The following is a 14,940-nucleotide window of genomic DNA, read 5'->3' as shown; positions in this document are numbered from 1 at the left end:
AGCTAATTTATAGTATGATTTTTTAAGATTTATACTCGTTACGTTATCATATAAAATATATTTTGATTTGATTATAATTTAGTAGTTATTATAACTCAAAAATGAGATCAAAAGAACGTGAAAATTTTTATAATTCATAAACCGTCACTACTATTAATATTATTGTACATAACTGCATCGTTATATCTATAACTTGAAAATTATAGTTTATAATTTAAAATAATAGTTAAAACAGATATTAGAATTAATGTTAAGTATAACTACATTGTGAATTTTCAAATTCGTGTTCACTCATATTTTCGAGTGAAAATGGGTCGGATTATCTGACGGAAGATTGTGATTTGGCTCAACTCGTTTTATTAAATAAGTTAAGTTTGGACTTTTTGAAAAATTTATTAATTAAAAAGATCAAATAAAAAAAATCTATAAAACTCGTTGAATCCGTCGTCAAAATATTTTTTAGAAAAATAAATTATAAATTATTCTTGGTTTAGATTTTCAACTATTCACTTATATTAAACACAAAACAAAAAAATTAATAATCAAGATTAGTTAAGATTGTAGTTTTTTTGTTAAAAGAAAAAGTTTATGAATTGTAAATATAATTATTATATGTAACTAATGATTAATATATAAATGAATTATGTTTTACCAATTATAAATTATAAATTTTAGAATGTCAATTTAGATCTTTTAAGAGTATTGTTTTGAGCTCTAATTCACGAAATAGACTCGTGGATTTATCGGATTTTAAAGAGGTCAGATTTGAGTCTGAAAAAAAAAAACTATAAAAGATAAGAGGCTAGACTTAAGGCATCAATTTATAATATGGACTAGGCTTGTCAAAACCAAAACTCAGACTCGATTCAGTCCATTTTCACCCCATCTCAGATATTCAATCAACAATCAGTTGAAAAGATCAACATGTACATTTAATAGCTGCCACTGAAATTGTCACATATAATTCAGAAACTGAATTATACCATACAACGACCATACAATTAGATGATAGTATATATAAGGTAAATAAAGTAAAAAGTAAAAGACATATGAATACACTGTAACAACATTCAAAAGTTAGACTTTATTGAATCTTTATTTAACTTGAGTGTTAAAGTCTCTTTTACAAGTATTCTATGTATTTAATATTTTTTAGAGTTTGGCATATACCTAATCTAAGAAGAAATCAAAACATCTCAATTGAAGTGACAACATACCTCGTACAGACGCTCTACACAAAAACACATTCTATTAATCATAACGGTTTATAACTATTTGTAAATTATGAGAAAGCTCAATGTGCTTGGACATCATGATCATGTGATCGGATCCAGAGATCTCAACCACGCAATTAGGAGGATTATGTGTAATCATTCACCGTTGAAATTTTGGATCTACAGAATGATCATTCTCCGTCATAATAAAGACGCGACTCACTGAATCATATCTTGTATGCGATAGAGCTAACACCTTTATCATATCTTCATCACTAAATATTTTTCATGGTCTTACCAGTGTTATTGCTAGCTAGATTCCAGTCCTGTTAGACAGATTTAAATAGAAATATTACATCACTAATTGTACAAAATAATAGACAAACTAGAGTTGAAAACTAAAAATAGTAACCTGTTGTGGGCTAAGTTGATATAAGTAAGTAGCGAGGTAGTTTGGCCCAAAGAAGAATCTAGTGTCAGATTTGTTGAGTCCTTCATCATAAGCGTAGTAACTGTCCAGCAATGGCCTTTTCTTTTTATATCCTTTTTTATGAAAAACCAAAAAGATTTTAGAAAGAGTGGAGAAGAGAATTGAAGTAAGTGTGACGAAAACTACTAAATGCATCTTTTTATATAGATGAAGATTTGTTTAGCATATCTTATCACGTTTATATTATAAATCAACAAATTTTTTCATATAAATGAGATATGAAAAAAATTAATGTATCTCAAATGCAGATGAGATATAATAAAAGAATGTAATTTATGTGTAAATAAGGTATGTGTATATTTATCTTGGCCTTACTTTAAACAAGATAAGTAATAAGATGTAAATTTGTAAATATTTTTTAAAGGTGTTTTCTTCCAAACCCAAGCCAATTTTGTGGGTAAATTACCCTTGCTTATGTGTTATCATCACAATCATTGATCAAAAAAAATTTCAACCTTCCATTAATTAATTCATTAAATGTTTTCACACTACATTGTATTCTATATTATTTATATTATACCACATAATGTATTTATACTATAATATAAATGGGTACAATGTGCAAATAGTTGATTTTTACAAATCCCTCCCCAAATACCATAACCGTCTCCAAATACCATTCGAATGTCTACAGCTTCTTCTTCTACCTCTCAAAATACACTTCGAAGGCACTACTTCTTCTTCAACCTCACTGCTTCTTCTACCCTTCCTGTAGGTGAAGCGTTTGTTTTTTCGGGCGACCCAGTAGCAAAATCTTCCCCAAATACTCCTGTAATGTTCACTGCTTCTTCTTCTACTACCTCACTGCCTTTTTCTTCTACTACCTCACTGCTTCTTCTACCCTTCCTGTAGGTGATGGGTTTGATTTTTCCGGTGGCTCACTCGCAAAACCTTCCCCAAATACCCCTGTAATGTCCACTGCTTCTTCTTCTACTACCTCACTGCTTCTTCTATCCTTGGCGACCCACTCACAAAAGCTTCCCTAAATACCCCTGTAATGTCCACAGCTTCTTCTTCTACCTCACTGTTTCTTCTACCCTTTCTGTAGGTAATGCGTTTGATTTTTTCGGCGACCCACTTGCAAAACCTTCCCCAAATACCGCTGTAATATCCACAGCCTCTTCTTCTACCTCATTCCTCTGATTTCTTCGGTGACTCATCGTCAAGGATAGATTTTTCCGAATCCCGTCGAAGACCCTGCCTATTGCTGCTTCATCTAGGGTTATGCGGGTGTCCTTTTCTGTGACTCACAGGCAGAATGAAGTATTTTCGAAATCGTCAAAGAACGTAACTCATCCCCTTTCTGGGAACAGTCCCGGCGACCCACGTGCAAAACCCTCTCCAAAAACTATTGTAAGGCCTACTACTTCTTCTAGCTCATTCGTTTATTTTTTTTGTGTCGATTTTCACAACCAATTTTGCGTGATTTGTTCTATTACTCACTTTCTTTAATCACCGTTGATCGAAGCAGATTGTTTCAATTTTGAATGCAATAGTTGATAATAGTTGTTCATGGTGGTGTTAAATGTTAATCAGATTGATGGCCAGTGATGCATGCTCCTCAAACATGAGACGAGGTAGAGGGGGAGCCGGCGGACAACAGGAACTGATAGCTGGATATACAACTTCAAGTTCGCTGCAACCTGGGGATGTAAAAGATAGTGTAGCCCCAAAATGTTTCTGCGGAAAATATGCCATCTGTTACATGTCGAAGACAGACACAAACCCGAATAGGCTATTTTTTGGATGCCCATTGTTAAATGTAAGGACGTAATTCTTAATATATGATTACTAAGTTTATGCTAAAATTGGGTAAATTTTGAATTTTTGGAATGGAGGTTTAGAATATAGATTTTGGTTATTTTTCCTAGCTCAAGTTGTTGTGGATGTGATTTTGAATTGTTGGGAATGGCATGCCTATTGGTTATGAAAATGATTTGATTTTGTAAGCGATTTGCTGTTAAATTGGGTTGATTTTGTATATGATTTGATATTGGTGCTGGCTAATTTTGAAGAATGATTGAGAACTGGAAAAAAGTTGATTTATTGAAAATAGATCTACCTAGATTAAAAATGTTGATTGTGACATGAATTGACATGGAACCTGATCTGATATAAAAAATGGATTAAAAATTTGAAAGGATTTTTTAGATTTAGACTTTAGGGATTAATTACAGTGACATATGTGGATTAGATTGAATTGGAATGTTTTGTACCACCATACATTCATTGTGTTCTATTTGATTTAGGTGACAGAAGCACATTGCAAATTCTTTCTCTGGGTTGATGACCACATTGTAAGGGTCAGAGCGGGGGAGGCTACAAGGGGATCAGGTGACGGGAAGCAGAATCATGTTGAAGAACATTTGGGAATGGATAACTTGATAGCCCATGTAGAGGAAAGAATAGTAAACCTAGAGAAGCTGCTGAACAAGAAAAGTAGAGAAGCATAGTTGAAGAAGAAGACTAGAGAAGCAGCTGCAAGAGAGGAGGCTTCATCAACAAAGTCTAATGATTAGATCAAAACCAGAACCTGAAGCACCTCTATTAGGTTCAGAAACTTAAGAATAATTTCCTTCTTTGTGAATTTTTCTACTAGAATGTAGACACACAATTGCTTGAAGCTTTTAAAGGAAATTTGTCGATGCCGTTTATTTGATATGGGCAACTTGGTTGGAATTTGATTATGTTTCTAGTTATGTGTTCTTGTTTTACCTATACATACGTTTATGTTTTATGGTATATATTTTTGTGAGTTAGTTATCGAAGTTCCCTGCTAATTTCAATAGCATATGAAGGCTAATATGTTGTAGTAAGTCGTCCGAATACCAGAAAATAACAAACTTTTTTTTAGTGACATGAATGCTTAACATTGCAGTCATGTTATAACTCAATGTTCGACAATTCTGTAAGAGTAGGAAGGAGAAGGGCATGACAATATAGACTGATGCTTTGGTGACTCCCATGACAAATCATGCAGCCACCACAATAGATAATTGACACGATTTGTTTTTCTTCTTATATAGTAATATTCAATAAGTGTATGGCTTATTGCAGGTCTTACCATGTAATGGATTAGGTTGGGCCATCGTTCAAGACAGTAGTGGTGTCTACAATTGTGGTCCTGAAACCTGTGGCCATCATGTAAGTTTGTCTTCTAACTTATTTCAAGTAGTTTCTTAAATGCTCGTTTATATGTCGTCTTTTTTGGTGGAATCGTGTTACATAGGAAAAAAAAGGTCCAATTATAGGTCGAATTTTGTATGCATGTGTGGATTCATGATCATCCCTGTTGAGTTCTTGTTAGGAATTAAGGTGTAACATAGTAGATGATCAAAGGTGATCGATATTTTTTTCTCCAGTGTTAGTTACTTTAATTAAGTGAATATTTAGTCTTTCTGACATACTTAGGATTGGGCTTGGTGAACTAACCTGGAAAAACATTTATTTTTTGGTAGTTCAACTCTCTCTAAAAGTAAAGTGGGCTAGCTATCAAATTGGGCCAGCTACAAAAACAATACATTAGTAGATAATTCAGCTGAGGATTAATGCAGCAAGTGGCTTGAAACCAGTTAAGCCCAACTTTTTCCGGAATTTTAAGCCAAACCAAGTTTCTCCAGGTAACTATTTATTTCATTCGTGTGTTTGTCTACACTTACCTTGCTCAATCTTTGTTTTAATAGTATTTTTTGGTTGAATATTCGCATAAAATGTTAGTTGGTTAACTGATATTTGTCACATAATCTATATACTAGGATGATTAGAAATAGAATAACACCATTATAAATCTCCTATACATGAGGAACGCTACATGACACATCAAATTAGATAGAATGAAGTTGTTATGCAACCATTTCTCTTAATTTTGGGCCTTTCAAACTAATGTAAAACATACACAAGATAAACTGAAATAAAAAAAACTTAGAAATAACCAATGTTATAACAATTAACAGGGGATTTCATTAACAAAAAAAAACCATAAAGAACAGCAACCGGAATACTAAACATAGACGTTCAATAAAGTTCCACAATACATTTAGTAGGAGTAGATTTAAATGTCAATTATTTCTAAACCGGAAACATCCCTTCAAAATACTTGAGTGTAGACCTAACTGTGATCGGGTGTGGCATTCTTGGGTCTCGCCATGCTCTCCTCACCAATAGATTTCTAGTGCCATGTTCAATGTTATATTCTGTCAACACAAGCTCTCTGTACCTGTAATTGACGAGTAACTCTCTTTCCTTTGAATTGTTCATTAACAAAATTAGGTTATCATCCACGAATAGTATTGGATTTTCTCTGATACTTCGACTCGCAAACCGGTAGTATTGCTCTAATATTTTGTTTCTACTTGCGTCCTCATTCAAGTGCCAAATTGATGCGACATAACCAAATTCATTGTGTGTATGAGCGAGGAGTGCAACTTTGTCCTTGTGAGTTAGTAAATTGTGAACGGTATATATTGCACCTACTGGAATAGACACCTTGCTAAAAGATTCATCTTCGACACTGTAACATAAAACAGACTTGGGTGGAGCATAACTATCTCTTATACCAGTAATCCAATATGCATGACCATTATGAAAAACAGAGTTACGGTCAATTTTTTCTACACTAGGGAGACAATTAACACAGCGAAACCATGTAGAACGCCTTGTACAATATCTAGAGAAAAAACGTAGGCATTAGCGATGTCCCTTTTACACATATGTATGATGTTATATGCATCTGTGTTTGGGACATGACCGAAACCATATACTGGGAAATATGATCTACCGTGGTCCCTGTGGGGGTCGAAAATTTCTCTAGAGCGTTGTGTTGTTGGATTTCATACCAAAAGTCTTGTGTCGTCTTGTCCACAGGAGAACTTGAAACATATGTTCCCGTTTGACACTCCCACAATACGAAACCACCCATGGATGCCAACTCTGAAAGGTTGCTAAACATGCACTTCTTCTCTGGAAGCAGCTTCACTATAAATAGTGAATCTGAACCCATTAACAGTAGTGAGTATCCATCATGAAACAAGACATGTTGATCTAACACTTTCTGCCTTCGCATGTGTTGTATGCATGTCTCTGGTTGTCGTAGGCATCGGAGCCAGAATTTATTTAAGCACATACATCTCCCTACAACTTTGGCACTGCTTCGCAAGAAGATTTCTTGCAGCAGTTCATCCGGAATAATCGGCAACGGAAGATAAATTAGTTGGAATTCAGTCATTTTTCTCGAGGCATGTTTGGTAGTCTTGGTTTTCGGTAGGTTAATGTTTGCTCTAGTTTTTGTTAGGTTGAAGTCTCTGGTTGGCTTATAAGTAATGAACTTAAATTTCTCTAACTTATTAATTGTGTGAGATGTTGCACCCAATGAGAATTCATATGGCAGAATATTGTGTTACCGATGTTATTGTCACCAGTTTGAATGAGCTGTTGTGTACCATTAAAATTGTCTCGTATACCAAAGTTTTTGCTTATTCTAGCAAATAAATTATGTGGGAGTTCCAACATTCTAGCTTAAATTATAACTGATTTTTTGTTTATTTAATTTGAAATTAGAAGCTGCCTCTAATTTTTCCTTGTATAATGGAAATACGTGCTAACCAAATCCATGTGTCCTGAATGTGTATTTACCTTATCTTGCTAAGTTAGTCAGTCATCGTTTACTAGTCAACTTGATTTCCAATATTTTTTCCCTTATCACACCATTAGAACCCCTTATCCTAAAGAACACCATGTCACTACCAATTTAATCATTTCACTCCCAATTTAATCATTTCCGCAGATTCTGCATAAAGTATTCAAAAATTTTCCAATCCCTAATTAGGATGTTACCACTGACACACCCTCATCCATGTAGCCACACAGATACCACAATTAAATCTTGCAAACGAGAAAGCTTTTGTTAACAGATTTTCTTATAATTAATGTCTGGAAGTCTAAAATTCTTCTCATGGTAGAATTGTGTGATAGTTAATAAAACCAAAACCACTAGAATATGGTATATATGACCCATATATACATTATCAAAATAACAATTTCCAACACGATAATTTACATTAAGAAAACTAAATTTATGAGACAGAATATTAACATGTCCACAAAACTAAATATGTACATATAACATGGCCACTGCAACATTATTACAAAACATAAGTGCACCATAATACCAAAAACAAATAACTTTGTGCTGTTCTGTCCTATGATGATGGTGTTCTTTGGTTCACAGACGACTCGGAAGAGTCAGACGAGGAAGTTCTTCCGTACCTCCAACTAGGTCCTGCCACTGCCCCTCCCCCTGTTGATGGAGGTTGATCCTGTAATAATTTTGGCAAAATTATTCTACATGAATGAATATAAAAAGACTGTAAATTTAATTTCCTAAGTAAATGAATTATTGTTATCTTGACTCTTGAGAACGCGGTGGTGAACCTTGTTGCCTTCGACGCTGCAGGCGTAATAACCTTTCGGTCTCGAACGCAGTCAGCTGTGCTTCCTTGTTGAAGTGTGCCTTGCATCGGTCCGCCAGCCACTATATGATTTGGTCAGGCAACACGTTGGACGTATATATCTTGTCAACCGCTCTGGGCTTTTTCTCCTTATGAGTATTGTCCCATGCAAGCATGTAGAAGATACCCCAACCAACGTAAGTCAGTTCCACAATAAGCAGCGGAGTTGGTCGATAGAGAGATCTTATCCTCCCTATGTCCGATCCTTTAATCCAGTATAGATCACCCTCTCTCTTTGGGTGGATATGGAGACAGATGTCTTGTCTGTCTATGAAGTAGAGATTAGTAGTTGTGAAGAAAGAGAAGTTCCTTACAATGTGCGGTGGAAACTGTATATCTTCCTATAGTAACAAAAACAAAATTACATGTTACACATATGTTGAAAACATTAGATTCATAAAAGAAAAAGAAGAAACGTATGTGGTGTAGGCCATAAACTTACATCTGTTGCGAATAGGTTTAACACAAAAGTCTGGTCAGGGAATCTTCGTACGTTCCTAAATGTATTCACGTAACTAGCCAACCGGAACCAAAAAATGAAAACTCATCAATGTTAATAAGAAAAAAACCATGAAAGATAGAGGGTAAGGTGTGTGGAAAAATAGTTGATCAAAAAGTAGATAACAGTTAGATGCTTACCAAAATTCTGGCTCCATATTTGTTTGCTAAATGTTGTGACTAGTTGCTGCAGTTGATATGCGCGGAGAGTGAATTAGAAGAGGGTTTAAATTGTTCATACCAAGTGATGTTGGGAGGAAGTCATGTTTAAATTTTAAAGAGGGTAGAACCAAACGTCGTACTGGTTGCATAGGAAGTTGAAGGGATATCTCGAAGCCATCCATTAGGAATCAAACCCCATTAGTAATCACAATGTTTCAAAAATGTAAATTGAATAATAAATACATATAATAAAATCTCTTTGGATGGTATTCGTTTGATTTCAAAAAGGTAAATGAAGTTTAATAACCCTTCGTTGGTATGCGTATGACTTACTGAATAAACATAAACATAACAAAGGTTACACAAAATAAAACATTATATGAAGTATAATCTTGTGTTTGTCATTAGGTAAATTATTCAAATCAGTTTTAGTTAATTGCTTTAAAAAACTATGCGAAATATTTCAAACGATTATCTCATTTAAAAAACAAAATGTGGTATTCCATTTTATAATGGACTAAAAAAATCCTATTAATTAAATATAATTATCACAATCTCACTTAATAATTTTTTTTGTTTTTTATAACGGGTTCGGGCCAACTAGTTCGATTTGTTATGACCTAGTAGTTTTTTCTCAATCAATAAGCGCAAAACAAAACATAAATCGAAAAGTAACATAAATTACTGCAAATAACATAATCCTAATAACTTGTTGCAAGCATTAAAGTATCAAAATTCTGAGCAATTAACAGGTATATTTGAAGGGCATAGGTATAAGTAACTCAGCATATTTCCTTTCCCGTTAACCAATCGCTCTTCCTTTTTAGATATTTTATTGTAGTATGTCTTTGCTACCTCAAGGACTTCCTGAGATTTCAAATTGAACAGATTCATGACCAGATCAATAGCCAGCCGCAATCTTGTGCTATCATTTACCTAAGTTCAAAAAAGTCTGATGTCAGCATACGTTAGATTAACATTTTAAGAGAGTATACGAAACCTTAAAAGAAATTTTATAATTACATTTATAATGTAGTCATCCCTCCATTGGCACTCCCTCATCCAGGTGGTCACCCAAATTCCACAATCATTCCTTGCATATTAAAAACATTTTGTTATAATCTATAACCGCGTTAATTTCTTAGGGTACATGATCATAGCAGATGGAATGAGAGTGTAAAGAATATAATGATCCTTAACCAAGGCTGGAAGAAAAAGCAGTGTATAGCACAATAACAACATCAATATCTAGGCAGCCTCCTTATGTTGTGCCAAAGAAAAATTTTTCATCACATGTTAGCAAAATCATTGATGTCTACTCAGTAATTTATAAATCAACTAGCAACAAAAATTTGTTTGGTTTTTTACAAGTCATCCCTTTGCTCGCAAATCCCTGCAAAGTGTATTATAGGATAATCCAAAATTACTGGTCTGTGTATTGTCTGGTGAGAATAGAAGCACTACAACAAATAAGGGTTTTCGCAACGGTAAAAAACCATTGTCGTAGATAAAAAAACCGTTCCTAAAACTTTAAGCAACGCTTTGGCAACGGTTTTTGACCTGTGGAATATGCGGCCGTTACCAATGCTCATAGGCAACGATTTTTTACCTAAGGCAACAGTAACAAAAAAACCGTTGCCACAGTTACTGGCATAGACAACGGTTTTGAAGGGAAATTTTAAACAACGGTTTCGAACCGTTACTCGATAAGCAACGGTTTAGAACTGTTCTTATTAATGATCCAACGGCTTAAAGCCGTAACTGGATAGGCAATGGTTTTAAACTGTTGTAGTTTTATTATTCACATAGCTAACGGTTTTAAAGCGTTACTGTTGGTGTCGTTTTTCGGCAACAGTTTTAATACCATTGCCATTATGTAATCATTGTTGACAACGGTTTTAACACCATTGTCTTTTGTAATTTTTGACAACGGTTTTCTTGTTATATATAATTCTTTATTTACAATAGTTTTTTCGTGAATGAAATCAATTTCAATTTTTTTAATTATTTAGTATCAATAAATAATCTAAACTATTTGAATCAAGTCACTAAAGAAAAATAATTGAACATTTCCCATCAAATTTAACTTATAAAATATATGTGTACATTTCTAAATACTTTCTAAAAGTAACAAGACTAATATTTTCACTTGAACATATTCCCAAATAGCTTCTTTATCTTTAATCCCCTTCTAGTTTGTGTAAATTAATGGACAAAAATCTGAATTCCTTGCCACTGTACCAAAAAATTTGCTCAAGTTGTTTACAGCTTTATCAGTAGGACCAATTGCCTCTCCTTCAATATCTAAAGTAATTTCTTCTCTATCTTCCAACTGTCTTGCATAAATCTTCAAGCATTGTATAGGTCCTCGTGTTTTCTTCACCGTTGTCTCTATACAAAGAGACTTATTAAAATTACAATAATATATTCAAGGAGACTAAAACATTAATACTTTTAGCATTATATACCATCCCTCTTATTGATTTGTATATATTTAATTAAAAAAAATAGCTACATCAATTTATCCAAATGAATAAAATTTCATAATTTTATTATTGCTAATGATTTATTCCAACTGCGTATGAAAACTAGAAGTCGCTTCTAAAATTAAAGTCAAAGTGTAAAAAGAGTTATAGACCAAGACAGAAATTTTTGTTTTCCTATTCAGATATTGTTCCTATTCAGACATACAAAGGACATTTGTCTTCATAAAAATAAATCTAGTTAAGCTATAATATAATCAAATTAATATTTATAATTTCAACGGCAACGACCAAGACAGAATTTTGTTTTACCTATTCAGATATTGTTCCTATTCAGACATACAAAGGGCATTTGTCTTCATAAAAATAAATCTATTTAAGTTATAATATAATCAAATAAATATTTATAATTTCAAGGGAAAAGACCAAGACAGAATTTTATTTTATTTGATCTCATTTCAGTGATAGATTTATCACTTAATAGAATACAAAAAATGACTAAAAAAAACACAACCTGCACCAATAATGGGCATAGCACATTCAAACTAACCCTAACTTGACTCCTCTAATCCTTGACTCTATTTACAATGCAAAGTCAACCAGCAAATCATTTCACAGTAGTCAATTTAAAGAGAAATGATGTCATAAAATGTTTTCAAGGAGACCAAAAATTTACCTTTCAAAGTATTGTCTATGTCCTCAGCCTCAGTTGGATTAATATAATCCTTGTCTTGCTCCTCTATATTATCTCCTTCATTCTCATCCAATTTCTCTTCACCATCAGGTTCTTGTTAAGTTTAAGAAATGTATCAATCGGCATTGAAGCAAATTGACGTATTTTTCCCTTCTTAGTTGGCCTTTTTTGCAAGCTGCCACACTCTTTAACATCATCTACAATTGTGGTCTCTTTTTTCTTCAAATCTTGACTCATTCTAGAATCTACTTTTCTAGTACTCTTGTGAGCCATAGCAGTAAATTTAGAAAAAAATTTCTTTTTAACACTAGTTACCATGTAACCAAAACACTTTTCTGATTTATGACATCCAAAAATTAATAACAAAATCAAACTTATTTGCATTGAACAGTTCAAAAAGACTCAAAATAATAGCACATGAGTAAAACCAATCTACCATATACAAATCTTCATAATTGTGGTAATATTTTTTCTATTTTAAATCAATGACCAAAACAGAGTAATGACCAAAATAATATTAAAAACAACACAAAATCAGAACAGCATTTTTAGATAACCAATTACCAAATCAAAATCAGAATAGCACTATAGCAAATCAATATTAAAATCAAAATAAAATCAAAATAGCATTTCCAGAGAACCAATTTCTAAATCAAAATCACACAACATAATCCTAATTTAATATAAAATTAAGTTTAAAATCAAAGCAAAACCAGAACAACACTTTTAGAGAACTAATTACCAAATCAAAATCATAACAGTATTATAACAAATTAATATTAAAATTAAAATAAATCATAGCAGCATTGACAAAGAACCATTACCCATTTTGTGTCTATAGAGATTATGCAAAAAGCTAGCAAATCATAGAATTCCTAGTTGCTTTAAGTATATGGCATTATATATTCAACTTATGAGGTGAACTATTACAATAATATACATGAAACAAAACATCAAACATATGGAGTGAAACTTTCATACCACTTTATATGAACAGAACGAACCACCACGAAGACTCGTCCACAAGTCCACAAGGACTGACTGAAGCTGCTGCCGCCGTCAAAGAGATTGCCAACCGCGCTCCAACTTGTCCCTGGATCAGTGGTCTCTCAAGATGCCATCTGCTCTCGAAATGGCTAAGATGAATGTCTGTCTCTGCCTTTTGGGGGGTCTTGGGCCGTCTCTACCTTCAACTGAAGCAACTGTTTATCTCTTAGGCCTAAAATTGGGCCAGAAAATCAATATTAAAATCAAAATAAAATTACAACAGCATTTCCAAATAATAATCTAGTGAACAAAAGCAACAGCAAAAGATTAGCAGATCCCACATTCCCATACTTTATTCTGCTCCCTAATCACAACACCATAATCAGTTAATCACGTCTCATCTCGATCCAAACTCTAATAATGTTAAAAAATCTAAAGGTTCAGTAGCCAATTAGCCATCCAACTCAGGAAAGATTCCCATATTACAAACTTATTTAAATTAGGCTATTTCAATTACAAACATAACATGGAAACCAGTTATTGTCCTATGCAAGAATTTAGCCATATGCTCGACCATTAAAAAAATTCTCATTATCAGATTGCACAAGCAGCAGTAGATTCAAAGGAAAAAAAAATGCACAAATTATTGTCCTATGCAATGAATATGAAAATAAAAGAGCTAAACCACAATGTCAAGCTACTAATAATAATGAATAACTAACCTTTGCCAATGATCAGACCAAGCTGCTTCAAGGTAAGTGTATGTCCAGTTTGGTGAAGTTGAGTATGAGGGCAATTAGAATCAAAACAAAATCAGAGCAGTATTGCCAGAGAACCAGTTACATACTAATCAATCTTAAAATCAAAATAAAATCACAACAACATTTCCAAATAACCAGTTACCAAATCAACATCAGAACAACATTGTACCAAATCAACATTAAAATCAATATTAGGCGACAGCAAAGTAACTCGAAAGGTAAAGCTCACCAGGACAGTGGTGAGTTGCAGCAGAAACAGAGTGGCGATCCAGACGCCAACGGCGACGGCGAATCCAACCCCGCCAGCGACAGCTTGGCAGCAACAGAGGCAACCTCCTACTCCCTCATCGTGTTTCTCTCTCTGCGCGAACCCTTTCTCTCTCTTCGAGCTCCTCATGGCGGCAGTGATGTGAGGTACGATGGCAACGACGAGCTCGACGGTCAGGACCTTTAGCGGCGGTGATGGAGTCCTCGACGATGGTGGCTACTTCTCCTCTCTCGCGCGCACTCTTCTCCGTCTCCACACCCTCCGGTTCACGCAACGTTGGCTGCGGCTCCACGGAACAGCGGTGACAGGCGGGCAGGGCGCAGCGACGGCACGCTCTTCTCCCTCTCCTTCCCTTCTTCTTCCCCGATTCCCCCTTCTCTTTTTTCCTTTTCTTTCTTTTCCCCTTTCCTTCTGTTTCCTTTTCTCTACGTGTGTTTAGGGATTCAGGGTAGCCAATTTAGGAATTTTGTGAAATTAGGGTTTTATTTGGTAATTTTAAAATTATGGTAAAATATATACGAGTAATATAATAATTTTACAATATTTGAGATAAAATAATAATTTAGAATTTAAATTTAATACTGTAAAGATTATTTTTAAAACGCATAAAATTTTATTTATCAATATATCAATAAGTTAAAATAATTATTTCTAATTTAAATTATAAAATAAATGTATTAATTACATTTTATAAAATACAATTTTAAATCTAAAAATATTAATTATTCAAATTAAATAATATAACTTTTTATCATTTTTCATCGCCAGAACTTTAATTTCAAATTATATGAAATAACCAATTAATAAAAACTACACAAGAATATTAATTAACTTAACTCCAAATATTAATAAAACTAATGTAATTAGTCTTAATAGA

The 14,940-nt window shown here is 33.5% G+C and overlaps 1 long non-coding RNA gene across 3 annotated transcripts; it reads right to left on the bottom strand.

Moving 5' to 3' along the window:
- Positions 1 to 10,919: 10,919 nt before the first annotated feature.
- Positions 10,920 to 14,517, bottom strand: LOC112784497 (uncharacterized). Of its 3 annotated transcripts, none has more exons than XR_003193916.3 (5): positions 14,025 to 14,517; positions 13,757 to 13,778; positions 13,029 to 13,266; positions 12,030 to 12,308; positions 10,920 to 11,261 (listed from the first exon to the last, which is right to left on the bottom strand). It is a non-coding gene; the product is annotated as an uncharacterized lncRNA (long non-coding RNA). The 3 variants fall into 3 exon arrangements; XR_011878717.1 differs by having other exon boundaries at positions 12,030 to 12,244; XR_011878718.1 differs by having other exon boundaries at positions 12,030 to 12,222.
- Between the last annotated feature and the right edge of the window lie 423 nt (positions 14,518 to 14,940).

This window comes from Arachis hypogaea, chromosome 20 (genome assembly GCF_003086295.3).
Source record: "Arachis hypogaea cultivar Tifrunner chromosome 20, arahy.Tifrunner.gnm2.J5K5, whole genome shotgun sequence".
NCBI classification, from domain to species: domain Eukaryota; kingdom Viridiplantae; phylum Streptophyta; class Magnoliopsida; order Fabales; family Fabaceae; genus Arachis; species Arachis hypogaea.
The sequence above is the reverse complement of the archived record's forward strand: the minus strand, read 5'-3'. Positions and strand labels throughout refer to the sequence as shown.